Raw genomic sequence first — 18,098 nt, forward strand, 5'->3', positions numbered from 1 at the left:
AGCACGCCATTATGCACAGTGTGGAAGCGTGTTTCCCCCACGACACTAGACGGGCTGCTCGCCATAGTGTTCTATTGTGGCACGCTCCACCCTGAAGTTTGGTTTGTTGTATATCAAGGAATTGATAGGCACTCAAGAATGTGTGCATCGGCCGGGTTTAATCGTCCGACGCGCAATATGCGTTCAACTTATCGGTGTTCATGTGTCCTGCAGTTCACATTGTGACGCGCATTTAGCTGCGGTCTTCATCGATCCATGAGCCGAGTGATCCCCTGCCTAGGGTTTTATAGTAAGGTTCCCAATGTAACACAATCCCGGTGGTACGTCCAAAGACTAACTTTCTGACTAAGTTGTCTTTATTACCCAATAGTCCCAGGCCTTGTGACTTGTGGCTCATGTCTACGCCCATGGCCACCATTCGCTAAGATAGTTTTGAAGTCACTTTGAAGGCCCAGGAACAACTCTCTTAGCACATCGGTTAACCTGGCGCCGCAGTCAACTCATGTGCTTGGATCGGATCGAGCTATTGAGTATTGGGCCTGCATACTCGCTCATCCGTATCCTTTGCGTACCGCCCCATGGCCCTTGTATGTCTGCACCACAGTTCCTGTTCGTTCCGTGCCTATGGCCGGATACGTATTGCACATCGGTTAACCTGACGCCGCAGTCAACTCATGTGCTTGGATCGGATCGAGCTATTGAGTATTGGGCCTGCATACTCGCTCATCCGTATCCTTTGCGTACCGCCCCATGGCCCTTGTATGTCTGCACCACAGTTCCTGTTCGTTCCGTGCCTATGGCCGGATACGTATTGCACATCGGTTAACCTGACGCCGCAGTCAACTCATGTGCTTGGATCGGATCGAGCTATTGAGTATTGGGCCTGCATACTCGCTCATCCGTATCCTTTGCGTACCGCCCCATGGCCCTTGTATGTCTGCACCACAGTTCCTGTTCGTTCCGTGCCTATGGCCGGATACGTATTGCACATCGGTATACCTGTCGCTACTCAGGCAACTCGTGTGCGTGGATTGGATCGAGAACATGGTGTGTGCCCCATGTTATAATTGATAGTCCATATCCACTTTATAGGTTAAAGTCATAAGTTGTGATTGCACAACCATTCTTCATAAGAGTTTAATCACTCTTCAACTAACTTTCGTTCTGGTGTCTTGGTATCAAATCGCGTAAGACACAAGATTCTACTGGCCAAATAGAATCTAGCACATTGGTTAACCTGGCGCCGCAGTCAACTCATGTGCTTGGATCGGATCGAGCTATTGAGTATTGGGCCTGCATACTCGCTCATCCGTATCCTTTGCGTACCGCCCCATGGCCCTTGTATGTCTGCACCACAGTTCCTGTTCGTTCCGTGCCTATGGCCGGATACGTATTGCACATCGGTATACCTGTCGCTACTCAGGCAACTCGTGTGCGTGGATTGGATCGAGCTCATGGGGTGTGTAGAGATTCCATGTTATAATTGCAAGTCCATATCCACTTTATAGGTTAAAGTCATAAGTTGTGATTGCACAACCATACTTCATAAGAGTTTAATAACTCTTCAACTAACTTTCGTTCTGGTGTCTTGGTATCAAATCGCATAAGACACAAGATTCTACTGGCCAAATAGAATCTAGCACATTGGTTAACCTGGCGCCGCAGTCAACTCATGTGCTTGGATCGGATCGAGCTATTGAGTATTGGGCCTGCATACTCGCTCATCCGTATCCTTTGCGTACCGCCCCATGGCCCCGTCCTTAGAGTTAATGACTAATAGGCTTAACTCTTTGTATGTCTGCACCACAGTTCCCGTTCGTTCCGTGCCGTGGCCGGATACGTATTGCACAACAGTAGATACCATCACCTGACGTATCTAACACACCACTATTGTAACTCGTCGTCGAAGGACCTTTCAAGTGCCTGATGGCCAGGGGAGCTCTTACACGGCACGGAGACACAGTGATGCTCGCCCATCACAGTGTACAACGATCGAGTTTGCTTAAGTGTCTGGGTACCTACACACCAGACACAATGCAATGGCCACGGATCCACACAAGGCACATCACATGCAGAAAGCTTCACCAGATTATGACACATACCACACTCTTGTAACTCGTCGTCGAAGGGGCGTTCAAAGTGCCTTACGGCTAGGGGAGATCTAGCACGGCACGGAGACACAGTGATGGTTGCCCATCAAAGTGTACAACGATCGAGTTTGCTTTCCGCGCAAGCGTTCTAAGTGTCTGGGTACCTACACACCAGACACAATGCAATGGCCACGGATCCACACAAGGCACATCACATGCAGAAAGCTTCACCAGATTCTGACACATACCACACTCTTGTAACTCGTCGTCGAAGGGGCGTTCAAAGTGCCTTACGGCTAGGGGGGATCTAGCACGGCACGGAGACACAGTGATGGTCACCCATCAAAGTGTACAACGATCGAGTTTGCTTTCCGCGCAAGCGTTCTAAGTGTCTGGGTATCTAAGCACCAGACACAATGCAATGGCCACGGATCCACACAAGGCACATCACATGCAGAAAGCTTCACCAGATTCTGACACATACCACACACATGCAACTCGTCGTCGAAGGGGCGTTCAAGTGCCTTACGGCTAGGGGAGATCTAGCTCGGCACGGAGACACAGTGATGGTCACCCATCAAAGTGTACAACGAACGAGTTGGCTTTCAACAAATTCTGACACATAGCAAGCGAGCGACCGAGCTACACCGAAGGCAGCCCATGGTTGGTCACTCGCGGACGATCATCAGTAATGATCCTTCCGCAGGTTCACCTACGGAAACCTTGTTACGACTTTTACTTCCTCTAAATCATCAAGTTCGGTCAACTTCAGCCATGCCAGCTGCAGCTCACGAAGGAACCGCGGAAGGTAAGCCTCCAGAAACCTCACTAAATAATCCATCGGTAGTAGCGACGGGCGGTGTGTACAAAGGGCAGGGACGTAATCAGCACTAGCTAATGACTAGTGCTTACTAGAAATTCCAGGTTCATGGGGACCGTTGCAGTCCCCAATCCCGACTAGATGGGCATTTTAGTGATTTCCCGTTCCTCTCGGAATGGGGGCGCCTATTGGCGAGAACACGCTGCGACCCACATTGTAGCACGCGTGCAGCCCAGAACATCTAAGGGCATCACGGACCTGTTATCGCTCATTCTCAGCTTGCTAAACACAAGTTGTCCCGCTAAGCAGGGCAAACGTAGCCGACGACCGCCCGTGAAGGCGCCGCCCGGCTGTAACGTCAGGTGCGCCCGGAGGCGCACTGCTGACAGCGTTCTAGTTAGCATGTTTGAGTCACGTTCGTTATCGGAATTAACCAGACAAATCATTCCACGAACTAAGAACGGCCATGCACCACTACCCTTAAATTTGAGAAAGAGCTATCAATCTGTCTTACCTCGATAAGTTTGGACCTGGTAAATTTTCCCGTGTTGAGTCAAATTAAGCCGCAAGCTCCACTTCTTGTGGTGCCCTTCCGTCAATTCCTTTAAGTTTCAACTTTGCAACCATACTTCCCCCGGAACCCGATTTTGGTTTCCCGGAAGCGACTGAGAGCACCGAATAGGGGTAGCGTCTCCCAATTGCTAATTGGCATCGTTTACGGTTAGAACTAGGGCGGTATCTAATCGCCTTCGATCCTCTAACTTTCGTTCTTGATTAAAGAAAGCATCCATGGCAAACGCTTTCGCTTCAGTTGGTCCTACGACGGTCTACGAATTTCACCTCTCGCGCCGTAATACCAATGCCCCCAACTACTTCTGTTAATCATTACCTCTAGGTTTCTGACAAACCAACGAAATCGTATAAACCGAGGTCATATTCCATTATTCCATGCAAGATTATTCTCGGCCAACGCCAACCCCACGGGGGGGCCGGACGCTTTGTCTTAGCCTGCTTTGAGCACTCTAATTTGTTCAAGGTAAATGTGAGTATCTTAAGCACCATGAGGAGCCCGTGCCGGAGTTAACCGGTAGCACGGTACTCGTTCACAGAGTAACGCCCAAGTACACCATTGTGAGTCGCAGCCGTGAGCGCGCGCACGAACGGCCCCGGCGTGTAACCGGGCGCCCGTGGCGGTCACGTGTCTGGACGGGCAATCAACTTCGAACGTTTTAACCGCAACAACTTTAATATACGCTAGTGGAGCTGGAATTACCGCGGCTGCTGGCACCAGACTTGCCCTCCACTTGATCCTTGTTGAAGGATTTATACTCAACTCATTCCAATTATGGACCATCGTTAGAGAGGTCCATATTGTTATTTCTCGTCACTACCTCCCCGTACTGGGATTGGGTAATTTACGCGCCTGCTGCCTTCCTTGGATGTGGTAGCCATTTCTCAGGCTCCCTCTCCGGAATCGAACCCTGATTCCCCGTTACCCGTCGCAACCATGGTAGTCCTCTACACTACCATCAATAGTTGATAGGGCAGACATTTGAAAGATCTGTCGTCAGTCGACAAGCGACCATACGATCTGCGTCCTTATCCAGACTTCAACTCAAGCCGCCCGGAGGCGATTGGTTTAACTAATAAGTGCACCAGTTCAGCTACCCGCGAGGGCAACAGTCCCGGCATGTTGCATGTATTAGCTCTGGATTTTCCACAGTTATCCAAGTAACTAGTGGTAGGATGATCTTGTGAATTATAGCTGTTATACTGAGCCTTATGCGGTTTCACATTCATTTATGTTTGTACTTAGACATGCATGGCTTAACCTTTGAGACAAGCGTATATTACTGGTAGGATCAACCAGAATTCGTTCCACTACAGACACACACTCGCTTAGTGGGAAATAAATTTCCACACAACTCTCTCTCTCTAGAACCATATGGAATGGCTCTTTGGTGTTGGGTAAGGCACCAATTTGTTGGGGTGTAACGGTCACCACCAACTTTAAGTTTGTTAGGGCACAACGGAAACCACTAACTAAACTTTAGGAAACTAAATTTCCTCACACATTATCTCTCACCATATTAGCACTAGGTGCTATCCACGATTGTACAACGTTTCAACTCTTGAATCGACCGTAGGGCCGCGGAATTGCTTCCGGGCCCCTATTCTCGCTATTAATTGTTCATCTCTTTCAATACATCGAGTTCGTTCCATTGGGTAGTTCGCATGGCGAACGTTTTGATGCAGCCCCCTGGGGGACCACGGCACTTTACACCGGGTATGGTGTATGCGCAACCTACAGATAACAATAAACCCCTTATGCGTGTGTAAACCGATGTTGGGCTGCTCAACATCTTTCATGGTTACATCACTTGCACCAGAACCCACGGTGCCGATTTGGTAATATGTTGTACATTTACTCTCAAGATGTACGCTTCGGCCCCTTATTCAGGGGCTCAAGCTATTACCAGCAAGAACAATCCTCATCCAGACTTGAACTCGAAACACCCGGAGGCGAACGGTTTAACTAATAAGTGCACCAGTCTTGAATCCATGCGTCGGTGGAAACAATGCCGGCGTGTTGCATGTATTAGCTCTGAACTTAGCGAGTGATTGCCTTGCAGCTGTCATACTGAGCGTAGAGCGTGATTATCGCTCACTTGAACCATGTTGAATGGCTCTTTGGTGTAGGGTAAGGCACCAATTTGTTGGGGCACAACGAAACCACCAACTTAAGACTTGCTTATAGGCATTTCAACGTTTTCAACTCTTAAATCGACCGTGTTTCATTATCATCTCTTCTTCTTATTAAATGCATCGAGTTCGTTCCATTGGGTAGTTCGCGTGGCGAACGGTTTGATGCAGCCCCCCGGGGGGGACCACGGCACTTTACACCGGGCATGGTGTATGCGCAACCTACAGATCACCAATATATTTGTGATCGATAATGCACACTTCTTACACGACTGACCAGTCGACAGCGCTGCCTTCCTATTATGCGTGTGTAAACCGATGTTGGGCTGCTCAACATCTTTCACGGTTACATCACTTGCACCCGAACCCATGGTGCCGATTTGGTAATATGTTGTACATGGTCTCAAGATGCACGCTTCGACCCCTTATTCAGGGGCTCAAGCTATTACCAGCAAGAACAATCCTCATCCAGACTTGAACTCGAAACACCCGGAGGCGAACGGTTTAACTAATAAGTGCACCAGTCTTGAATCCATGCGTCGGTGGAAACAATGCCGGCATGTTGCATGTATTAGCTCTGAACATAGCGAGTGATTGCCTTGTAGCTGTCGAACTGAGCGTAGAATGTGATTATCGCTCACTTGAAAGGGTCAAGCCCTTTCGAGTCGTCCGGTTTTTACGCCAGACGACTCGGTTCACCATCTTTCGGGAAGGGACCGTCTCGGTCGCAAGCTGCTCCGGTCCCCAAACAACCTGCGACAAATGATAGGAAATGCCGACATCAATACGTGTTCAGTTTGGTTTATCGCTCATAGGTCTTTTTGACCATCGATCCCTGATTATAACTCTCAATTAAACAGTCAGGAGAGTAAGGCATGCCCATCGATATCTCATCGACAGGCGATACCGCTTGAACGGCCAACGACAGATCAGGTGATCGATTTTTGCTACGACTTTTGCTTAATCGTTTCCACTCCTTAGAGAAAGAAACCCCCGGGGACCGTCTCGGTCGCAAGCTGCTCCGGTCCCTAAACAACCTGCGACAAATGATAGGAAATGCCGACATCAATATGTGTTCAGTTTGGTTTATCGCTCATTGGTCTGTTTGACCATCGATCCCTGATTAAACTCTCAGTAATCCAGTCGGGAGAGTAAGGCATGCCCATCGATATCTCATCGACAGGCGATACCGCTTGAACGGCCAACGACACATCAGAGGATCGTATCTTGCTACAACTTTTGCTTAATCGTTTCTTCTCCTTGGAGAAAGAAACCCCCGGGGACCGTCTCGGCCGCAAGCTGCTCCGGTCCCTAAACAACCTGCGGCATCAAATGATAGGAAAAGCCGACATCAATACGTGTTCAGTTTGGTTTATCGCTCATTGGTCTTGTTTGACCATCGATCCCTGATTAATACTCTCAATTAGAAGGTCGGTAGAGTAAGGCATGCCCATCGATATCTCATCGACAGGCGATACCGCATGAACGGCCAACGACACATCAGAGGATCGTATCTTGCTACAACTCTTGCTTAATAGTTTCCACTCCTTGGAGAAAGAAACCCCCGGGGACCGTCTCGGCCGCAAGTTGCTCCGGTCCCTAAACAACCTGCGGCATCAAATGATAGGAAAAGCCGACATCAATACGTGTTCAGTTTGGTTTATCGCTCATAGGTCTGTTTGACCATCGATCCTAGAATTCAACTTTCGAGTAAGGCATGCCCGTCGATATCTCATCGATAGGCGATACCGGTAGAACGGCCAACGACACACATCTAGGATCGCATTTACTCTTCCTTGGATGGATAACCAATACCCTAGGACCGTTTCATCGCGAGCTGCTCCGGTCCTCAAACAACTCGCGAACCACCGATAGGATGATATTAGGAATGGCCGACTTTCATCCTTTAACTCTCAGTTCTGCTTACCAAAACATAGGTACTTGGACCTTAAAGACCACTATATGTTCCCCGATCGGGGGCAATCGGAACGTCTATCCATCATCAACATCGTTTCACTCATTCCGAACCACCAAATTGGACAGACAGTACCATATTCACCAACCGATTGCTTCAACTTCGCAAACTGTATGGTAAGTTCTACTAATTTCACATCTTACCATCGACTAATAGTGCATAAATCCACTTGGAAATCACTTTTCCTTGGTCCTCGGACCTTCTACGACAACGTCCAACAAATATCCGAAGTCGTTTCCCAACTTAGACCAAGCATTTCGTATCTTTACTTCTAATCGATTTTTTCTCTCATAATTGACGATCAAAATCTAAAAACCACATTTTGAGCCAGAAGCAGTCGTCCGATCGTCCTGGGGGTAGTCTCAATCGATTTAGAAGGGCCCAATTCATAAAGATACGTACTCAGTCAAATTCATGCTTCTGGCTCACCTACCCCCTATATAGAAAACGAAAGCGTACAGGCGTGGAAAACGTGCCATTTTTCTCCATCACGGACTTTTTTTTTCTCGTTGCACCGACTCTAGTAAAAAAGTGAAATTTTTTACTAGTTACCAACTTTTGCAAATTATCATCGGATATCACTTTTCATGGTCTATAGTAAGTTCTTATCACGTTTTAGTAGTTTTTGAAAAAAAAATTTTTTTGAACTTTTCAAAATTTTTCAAAACAAAGTTTTTGTAGGCGGTTTTGTGTATGGAGGGTTACTAGTCTCGGGGTCACTGTTTGACCAAAAAACCACTATATATCATTCGAAAGGTAATTTCAAGGGCTACAAAAAATTGTTCTACGGCACCCCCCTCCGACGTCTAGTATTCGAGTTATTGGCCAAAAACCATCACTTGAGCGATTTTTCGTTCAGGGTACCCGACTCTAGTAAAAAAGTGAAATTTTTCTCGATTGACCAAGTGTTGCAAATGACCATCGGATTTCACTTTTTATGGTCTATAGTGAGTTCTGATCACGATTTGGTACTTTTTGAAAAAATTTTTTTGACGCACTTTTCAAAATTTTGCAAAACCAAAACTTTTTAGGCGGTTTTGTGTATGGAGGGTTACTAGTCTCGGGGTCACTGTTTGACCAAAAAACCACTATATATCATTCGAAAGGTAATTTCAAGGGCTACAAAAAATTGTTCTACGGCACCCCCCTCCGACGTCTAGTATTCGAGTTATTGGCCAAAAACCGCAACTATAGCGGTTTTTCGTACAGGGTACCCGACTCTAGTAAAATGATGCGATTTTTACTAGTCTAGGAACTTTTTGGTCAAAAAATCAAGTATATGTCATTCGATAGATAATTTCAAGGGCTACCAAAAATTGTTCCACGACACCCCCCTGCGACGTCTAGTATTAGAGTTATTAGCCAAAAACCGCAACTATAGCGGTTTTTCGTACAGGGTACCCGACTCTAGTAAAATGATGCGATTTTTACTAGTCTAGGAACTTTTTGGTCAAAAAATCAAGTATATGTCATTCGATAGATAATTTCAAGGGCTACCAAAAATTGTTCCACGACACCCCCCTGCGACGTCTAGTATTAGAGTTATTAGCCAAAAACCGCAACTATAGCGGTTTTTCGTCCAGGGTACCCGACTCTAGTAAAATGATGCGATTTTTACTAGTCTAGGGAACTTTTTGGCCAAAAATCAAGTATATGTCATTCGATAGATAATTTCAAGGGCTACCAAAAATTGTTCCACGACACCCCCCTGCGACGTCTAGTATTCGAGTTATTAGCCAAAAACCGCAACTTAAGCGGTTTTTCGTCCAGGGTACCCGACTCTAGTAAAATGATGCGATTTTTACTAGTCTAGGGAACTTTTTGGCCAAAAATCAAGTATATGTCATTCGATAGATAATTTCAAGGGCTACCAAAAATTGTTCCACGACACCCCCCTGCGACGTCTAGTATTCGAGTTATTGGCCAAAAACCGCAACTATAGCGGTTTTTCGTACAGGGTACCCGACTCTAGTAAAATGATGCGATTTTTACTAGTCTAGGGAACTTTTTGGCCAAAAATCAAGTATATGTCATTCGATAGATAATTTCAAGGGCTACCAAAAATTGTTCCACGACACCCCCCTGCGACGTCTAGTATTCGAGTTATTAGCCAAAAACCGCAACTTAAGCGGTTTTTCGTCCAGGGTACCCGACTCTAGTAAAATGATGCGATTTTTACTAGTCTAGGGAACTTTTTGGCCAAAAATCAAGTATATGTCATTCGATAGATAATTTCAAGGGCTACCAAAAATTGTTCCACGACACCCCCCTGCGACGTCTAGTATTCGAGTTATGGGCCAAAAACCATTCATACTTGAGCATTTTGCTCATTTTGCCTGTACGGGTACCGAGGACTAGTAAAATCAGGCCAATTTTACTAGAGTAGGGGTCCTTTTTGGTCAAAAAAACAACTTTTGCTCGTTCGATAGGGAATCGATAGGGCAACAAAAAATCGTTCTACGACCCCCCCTTCCGATGTCTAGTATTCGAGTTATGGGCCAAAAACAGTTTATAGTTAATTTTTCACTCGATTTTACACCAAGTATCGCACATTACTCCGGTTCTATACATTGGATCGTCAATCTTTAAGATTTTATGGGTAGTTCCAACTGTTTGCTGCATTTCATCCATACATTACCAACCGATTCAATGTCTGTGCTAGAAGTTATTAGAGGAATAAAAAAATTTACCCTTGGCTTTGGACCGTACAAGTTTACCCATTTTTGGCCCGTATTTGCCCCATAGCTCCGCCGGTATCCAAGATATCGCCACACTTTCTTCTGGCCATGGCTAGATGGCACTTGTGGCTAGATTTCTTCCATGCACCACTAACCGCTACCATGTCTGTGGCCGGAGCTATTCACGAAAGCGCCTCGCGCACTTGGTCGGATTTTTGGTCCAACTTCACCATTTTTGGCCCATATTTGCACCATAGCTCCGCCGGTATCCAAGATATCGCCACACTTTCTTCTGGCCATGGCTAGATGGCACTTGTGGCTAGATTTCTTCCATGCACCACTAATCGCTACCATGTCTGTGGCCGGAGCTATTCACGAAAGCGCCTCGCGCACTTGGTCGGATTTTTGGTCCAACTTGCACCATTTTTGGCCCATATTTGCCCCATAGCTCCGCCGGTATCCAAGATATGGCCACACTTTCTTCTGGCCATGGGTAGATGGCACTTGTGGCTAGATTTCTTCCATGCACCACTAATCGCTACCATGTCTGTGGCCGGAGCTATTCGACGAACAACCATCACATTTACCTAGGTACTTTTTCGGATTTTTGGTCCAACTTGCACCATTTTTGGCCCATATTTGCCCCATAGCTCCGCCGGTATCCAAGATATCGCCACACTTTCTTCTGGCCATGGCTAGATGGCACTTGTGGCTAGATTTCTTCCATGCACCACTAACCGCTACCATGTCTGTGGCCGGAGCTATTCACGAAAGCGCCTCGCGCACTTGGTCGGATTTTTGGTCCAACTTCACCATTTTTGGCCCATATTTGCACCATAGCTCCGCCGGTATCCAAGATATGGCCACACTTTCTTCTGGCCATGGGTAGATGGCACTTGTGGCTAGATTTCTTCCATGCACCACTAATCGCTACCATGTCTGTGGCCGGAGCTATTCACGAAAGCGCCTCGCGCACTTGGTCGGATTTTTGGTCCAACTTGCACCATTTTTGGCCCATATTTGCCCCATAGCTCCGCCGGTATCCAAGATATGGCCACACTTTCTTCTGGCCATGGGTAGATGGCACTTGTGGCTAGATTTCTTCCATGCACCACTAATCGCTACCATGTCTGTGGCCGGAGCTATTCGACGAACAACCATCACATTTACCTAGGTACTTTTTCGGATTTTTGGTCCAACTTGCACCATTTTTGGCCCATATTTGCCCCATAGCTCCGCCGGTATCCAAGATATGGCCACACTTTCTTCTGGCCATGGGTAGATGGCACTTGTGGCTAGATTTCTTCCATGCACCACTAATCGCTACCATGTCTGTGGCCGGAGCTATTCGACGAACAACCATCACATTTACCTAGGTACTTTTTCGGATTTTTGGTCCAACTTGCACCATTTTTGGCCCATATTTGCCCCATAGCTCCGCCGGTATCCAAGATATGGCCACACTTTCTTCTGGCCATGGGTAGATGGCACTTGTGGCTAGATTTCTTCCATGCACCACTAATCGCTACCATGTCTGTGGCCGGAGCTATTCACGAAAGCGCCTCGCGCACTTGGTCGGATTTTTGGTCCAACTTGCACCATTTTTGGCCCATATTTGCCCCATAGCTCCGCCGGTATCCAAGATATGGCCACACTTTCTTCTGGCCATGGGTAGATGGCACTTGTGGCTAGATTTCTTCCATGCACCACTAATCGCTACCATGTCTGTGGCCGGAGCTATTCGACGAACAACCATCACATTTACCTAGGTACTTTTTCGGATTTTTGGTCCAACTTGCACCATTTTTGGCCCATATTTGCCCCATAGCTCCGCCGGTATCCAAGATATGGCCACACTTTCTTCTGGCCATGGGTAGATGGCACTTGTGGCTAGATTTCTTCCATGCACCACTAATCGCTACCATGTCTGTGGCCGGAGCTATTCGACGAACAACCATCGCATTTACCTAGGTACTTTTTCGGATTTTTGGTCCAACTTGCACCATTTTTGGCCCATATTTGCCCCATAGCTCCGCCGGTATCCAAGATATGGCCACACTTTCTTCTGGCCATGGGTAGATGGCACTTGTGGCTAGATTTCTTCCATGCACCACTAATCGCTACCATGTCTGTGGCCGGAGCTATTCACGAAAGCGCCTCGCGCACTTGGTCGGATTTTTGGTCCAACTTGCACCATTTTTGGCCCATATTTGCCCCATAGCTCCGCCGGTATCCAAGATATGGCCACACTTTCTTCTGGCCATGGGTAGATGGCACTTGTGGCTAGATTTCTTCCATGCACCACTAATCGCTACCATGTCTGTGGCCGGAGCTATTCACGAAAGCGCCTCGCGCACTTGGTCGGATTTTTGGTCCAACTTGCACCATTTTTGGCCCATATTTGCCCCATAGCTCCGCCGGTATCCAAGATATGGCCACACTTTCTTCTGGCCATGGGTAGATGGCACTTGTGGCTAGATTTCTTCCATGCACCACTAATCGCTACCATGTCTGTGGCCGGAGCTATTCGACGAACAACCTGCGCATTTACCTAGGTACTTTTTCGGATTTTTGGTCCAACTTGCACCATTTTTGGCCCATATTTGCCCCATAGCTCCGCCGGTATCCAAGATATGGCCACACTTTCTTCTGGCCATGGGTAGATGGCACTTGTGGCTAGATTTCTTCCATGCACCACTAATCGCTACCATGTCTGTGGCCGGAGCTATTCGACGAACAACCTGCGCATTCACCTTCTCGTTGCACTTCTTCGGGAATTTGGTGCAACCAAGTTTTCACTATAACTTGGTCATTTTCCGTCCATCGGACATGCGGTTTTGGGTGTCGATACTTGACACCGCGCGCTACAATATGTTCCTCCACGACCATGTGGTCCGATGCTTCCAACAGGAGCTATTCGAGGAGTACCGATTTTTCACCATTAAAAATGCTCAATTTTGCACCAACTTTTGCCTATAACTCAGGCTGTATCGATCGGATCTTCAATCTTGAAAAAGTTTTGGATAGGTGGCACCAAATGCTACATTTCGTTCTTCCACGTCAACTTTGTCCGATGTCTAGCAAAAAAGTTATTCGCGAACCAAGTCCAGAACCCATGCAATGGCTGCCCTCATTGCATACATCACGGCGGTTAACTCTCGTTACTCTATACCGTGGACTTGGTAATTTTTCAGGCATTCGTTGCTACTTCTCGGTTCATGATATTCGTTTACGGTCTTCACTAGGGCATTTGGTGCTCCTTATCGGTTCATGATATTCGTTTACGGTCTTCACTAGGGCATTTGGTGCTCCTTATCGGTTCATGATATTCGTTTACGGTCTTCACTAGGGCATTTGGTGCTCCTTCTCGGTTCATGATATTCGTTTACGGTCTTCACTAGGGCATTTGGTACTGGGCTTCCCACTTTCTACTGATCGATCCATACTCACTTGCGTGCACCTAGCCTAGGAAGGTTTCCTATGGCTTCCCATCTTTCTACTGATCGATCCATACTCACTTGCGTGCACCTAGCCTAGGAAGGTTTCCTTGGGCTTCCCATCTTTCTACTGATCGATCCATACTCACTTGCGTGCACCTAGCCTAGGAAGGTTTCCTATGGCTTCCCATCTTTCTACTGATCGATCCATACTCACTTGCGTGCACCTAGCCTAGGAAGGTTTCCTTGGGCTTCCCATCTTTCTACTGATCGATCCATACTCACTTGCGTGCACCTAGCCTAGGAAGGTTTCCTATGGCTTCCCATCTTTCTACTGATCGATCCATACTCACTTGCGTGCACCTAGCCTAGGAAGGTTTCCTATGGCTTCCCATCTTTCTACTGATCGATCCATACTCACTTGCGTGCACCTAGCCTAGGAAGGTTTCCTTGGGCTTCCCATCTTTCTACTGATCGATCCATACTCACTTGCGTGCACCTAGCCTAGGAAGGTTTCCCTTTGGTACCGACTTCCATCTACGCACTCGATATAACCTAGGTACTTGGTACCGATGATGGTTAACACTCAAGCATTTCTTGCATCCTGCGTGCAAGGTACCAATTTTCACTTCTCAGGTGCGTTTATGAGCCCGCATTAATCCAATATCGCTCTGATGGCCTTTCTTATTATTTCATCCGATAGCCCTTGCCAAAAGCTACCAAAAGTTCCTCCACGGCCATGTGCTCCGACGCTTAGTTTAGGAAATATTCGAAAAAATTCAAAATAGGAAGCATTTTCTTATTGGAAAATCACCTTAAATCGATGGCCATTTTTTGGGCAAAAACTTTAACGTCTTCCCGACTTTGCGGGAATTGCGAATTTTAGGCACCCAGAGAAAATCTTTTACTTTAAGGGGGCGGCCGCGAAGTTGCCCAAAGTCTCGGACACAAAAATTCTCAAGTTCCCCACTCTAGTAAATCGCCCTATGAGTATCTCCTGGCCCGCGAGCTCTGCGAGCGGGCCAGCTTCGGCGATTTTTGCCTTTTCGCCTAGGCGGTTCTTCTACGAAATTGGTCCACAGCTTTTGCTCAGAAAGCTAGCATTTGTTGCAACAGTTAGGTACTTGGTACCACATTTTGGTATCCATTTGGGCATTTGTTGCAACTACTCGGTACTTTGGCCCACATTTCGCTCTACTCGGGCCTCTATGGTGCTACTTGTCGGTACTTTTGGCCAACTTAGGCCAATTGGGTGCAACTTGTGGGTACTCTGTGGGTACTTTAGGGCATATTGTGTCTTTCGGGTGAACCTTCGCGATACTTCATGGGTACTGATGGCCAACTTAGGAACATTCAGTGCAACCTTTGGGCCTAAGGAAATTTGTCCAACTCTTTGGACTTAGAAAATTTTCTGGACTTAGAAAATTTTCTGGACTTGTAAAAATTTTCAAATGTTCAATTTGGCCCACATTTCGCTCTACTCGGGCCTCTATGGTGCTACTTGGCGGTACTTTTGGCCAACTTAGGCCAATTGGGTGCTCTTTGTGGGTACTCTATCGGTACTTTTGGCCAAGTTAGGCCAATGGGGTGCTATTTGTGGGTGCTCTATCGGTACTTTTGGCCATGTTAGGCCCACTCGGTGCTATTTGTGGGTACTCTATCGGTACTTTTGGCCATGTTAGGCCCATTGGGTGCTATTTGTGGGTACTCTATCGGTACTTTTGGCCATGTTAGGCCCACTCGGTGCTATATGTGGGTGCTCTATCGGTACTTTTGGCCATGTTAGGCCCACTCGGTGCTATTTGTGGGTACTCTATCGGTACTTTTGGCCAACTTAGGCCCATTGGGTGCTCTTTGTGGGTACTCTATCGGTACTTTTGGCCATGTTAGGCCCACTCGGTGCTATTTGTGGGTACTCTATCGGTACTTTTGGCCATGTTAGGCCCACTCGGTGCTATTTGTGGGTACTCTATCGGTACTTTTGGCCAACTTAGGCCAACTGGGTGCTATTTGTGGGTACTCTATCGGTACTTTTGGCCAACTTAGGCCAATTGGGTGCTACTTGTGGGTGCTCTATCGGTACTTTTGGCCAACTTAGGCCAACTGGGTGCTATTTGTGGGTACTCTATCGGTACTTTTGGCCAACTTAGGCCAAATCAGTGCTACTTGTGGGTGCTCTATCGGTACTTTTGGCCAACTTAGGCCAACTGGGTGCTATTTGTGGGTACTCTATCGGTACTTTTGGCCAACTTAGGCCAACTCAGTGCTTCTTGTGGGTACTCTATCGGTACTTTTGGCCAACTTAGGCCCATTCGGTGCTATTTGTGGGTACTCTATCGGTACTTTTGGCCAACTTAGGCCAACTCAGTGCTACTTGTGGGTACTCTATCGGTACTTTTGGCCAACTTAGGCCAATTGGGTGCTCTTTGTGGGTGCTCTATCGGTACTTTGGGACATATTATGTCCTTCGGGTGAACCTTCTCGATACCTCATGGATACTTGTGGCCAACTTAGGAAAATTCAGTGCAACCTATGGGCCTTTGGAAATTGTTCCAACACTTTGGACTTAGAAAATTTTCTGGACTTAGAAAATTTTTTGGACTTAGAAAAATTTTCAACTTCTGTATCTTCTTCATCATGTTCCATTTTGTGGGACTTAGAAAATTTTCTGGACTTAGAAAATTTTTTGGACTTAGGAAATTTTTCAACACTTGTAAAATTTTTGTTCCTTCTTTGAAGAAGAATACTTTCCACTATTAGCTTCTTTCTCTTTTTCTTCTTAGTTGTCTTCTTATTTTCGGTCCGAGAGCGCCGACACTTGTAAAATTATCTAAGTCCGAAGACTTTTGGAATGAACCAAAAGTCAACGAACACAATACATCAACCCTATCAACATCAAGTGGCAACCCGAAGGAAGCGCAGCGGCCAGCCCATGTACAACGCGAAGTTGTAGCATGCAACCAACCAACCGCTAACCTCCAACGGCACTCAATGTATTCGTTACACATGGGCGCACCTGCACCACACTGTCGTGACCATCCAACGAGCCGTCGGTTCGGTCGTGTGTTACAAGCACCCCATCACATAGGCATAGAGTCACCACACAGTGTTCTTCAACACTCTCGTCACATGGTGCAAGTCACGGTACGCACCACCAATGTGCACTGGTTGGCCAATTCCAGCACACACGGGGCGCGCACGCGCAAGCACTAACCACCAAGCATGGGTCGCCTGAGAGGATCGATGCGAACGCATCTCTACAACTTGAAGCTCCCAGCCTGTAGTCCCGTCGTTTGCGGGCGGTCGTAGGTGTCGAAACTAGTGATATCCACAGTCGGCAAGCTCGTCCACCGGTGTTCCCAACATGTATGGTACTAACACGTGCAGCGCGAACCCGCCCTTTGCGGCCTAGTAGTAAGCGGGGATGAGACGCCAGTGTGCCAATGGACAGCACGGACGGTTCTCGGAGGGTTGTTAGGCCCGCTAGCTTACGACCACCTAATGGGTATAAGAAGCGCTATCAGCTCGGATTGGATACGACCTTAGAGGCGTTCAGGCATAATCCAGCGGACGTAGCGTCATACCATAGTCCGTTCGAACTAGTATTGAGCCAGTGGTCCGTACCTGTGGTTCCTCTCGTACTGCACAGGAATTCCGTTAAGATAGCGACAAACAATGCACACCAGTAGGGTAAAACTAACCTGTCTCACGACGGTCTAAACCCAGCTCACGTTCCCTTGAAAGGGTGAACAATCCTACGCTTGGTAAATTTTGCTTTACAATGATAGGAAGAGCCGACATCGAAGGATCAAAAAGCCACGTCGCTATGAACGCTTGGCGGCCACAAGCCAGTTATCCCTGTGTGTGTGCGTAGCTGTCAAGCCAGCAGTTTAGACGTGCTTTGTGTCGCTCCGTATTTTTTGCAAAAATATTGTGCAAAAGTGCTTATAAATAGCGGAACAATAGTCGAAAAGGGCGAATTGAGTGTCATTCTTAGCGAATATTGAAAAAGGAAATCGTTTTACTTCAATTTACTGCGCTAAAACTCAGTTTAAAGTGTCCCCATACACTTTGTATGGGGAACTTCAGTGGCGAATAAATATCGAAATACCGTGTTAGAACATTGGAAAAGTGGTAAAACACATGCTAGGGAGCATAAACTATCGTTTTCCAGCGACGTAAAGTGCTTTTAAAAAGAGATAAACAGTAAAAACTCGACGTGAAAGTGCGTGCAACAGCGTGGTACGGTGGCGTCAGGTGTGTCGTCGCGTGTGTTTGTGTCATCAACAACACCACGAAGCGTTTTCGAGCAGCGAGGACAACAACCCAACGTAAAAGCTCCCTTTTTATGACGACAGCGCCACCCGTGGCGGGTTCCGCAACTTCCAGCGAAGA

The 18,098-nt window shown here is 47.2% G+C and overlaps 1 non-coding gene across 1 annotated transcript; it reads right to left on the reverse strand.

Annotated features, from left to right (window-relative positions):
* Positions 1–126: 126 nt before the first annotated feature.
* On the reverse strand, positions 127–284 carry LOC125773201 (5.8S ribosomal RNA). Its single transcript, XR_007419956.1, has one exon. It is a non-coding gene; the product is annotated as a 5.8S ribosomal RNA (ribosomal RNA).
* Between the last annotated feature and the right edge of the window lie 17,814 nt (positions 285–18,098).

This window comes from Anopheles funestus (genome assembly GCF_943734845.2).
Source record: "Anopheles funestus chromosome X unlocalized genomic scaffold, idAnoFuneDA-416_04 X_unloc_24, whole genome shotgun sequence".
NCBI lineage: Eukaryota > Metazoa > Arthropoda > Insecta > Diptera > Culicidae > Anopheles > Anopheles funestus.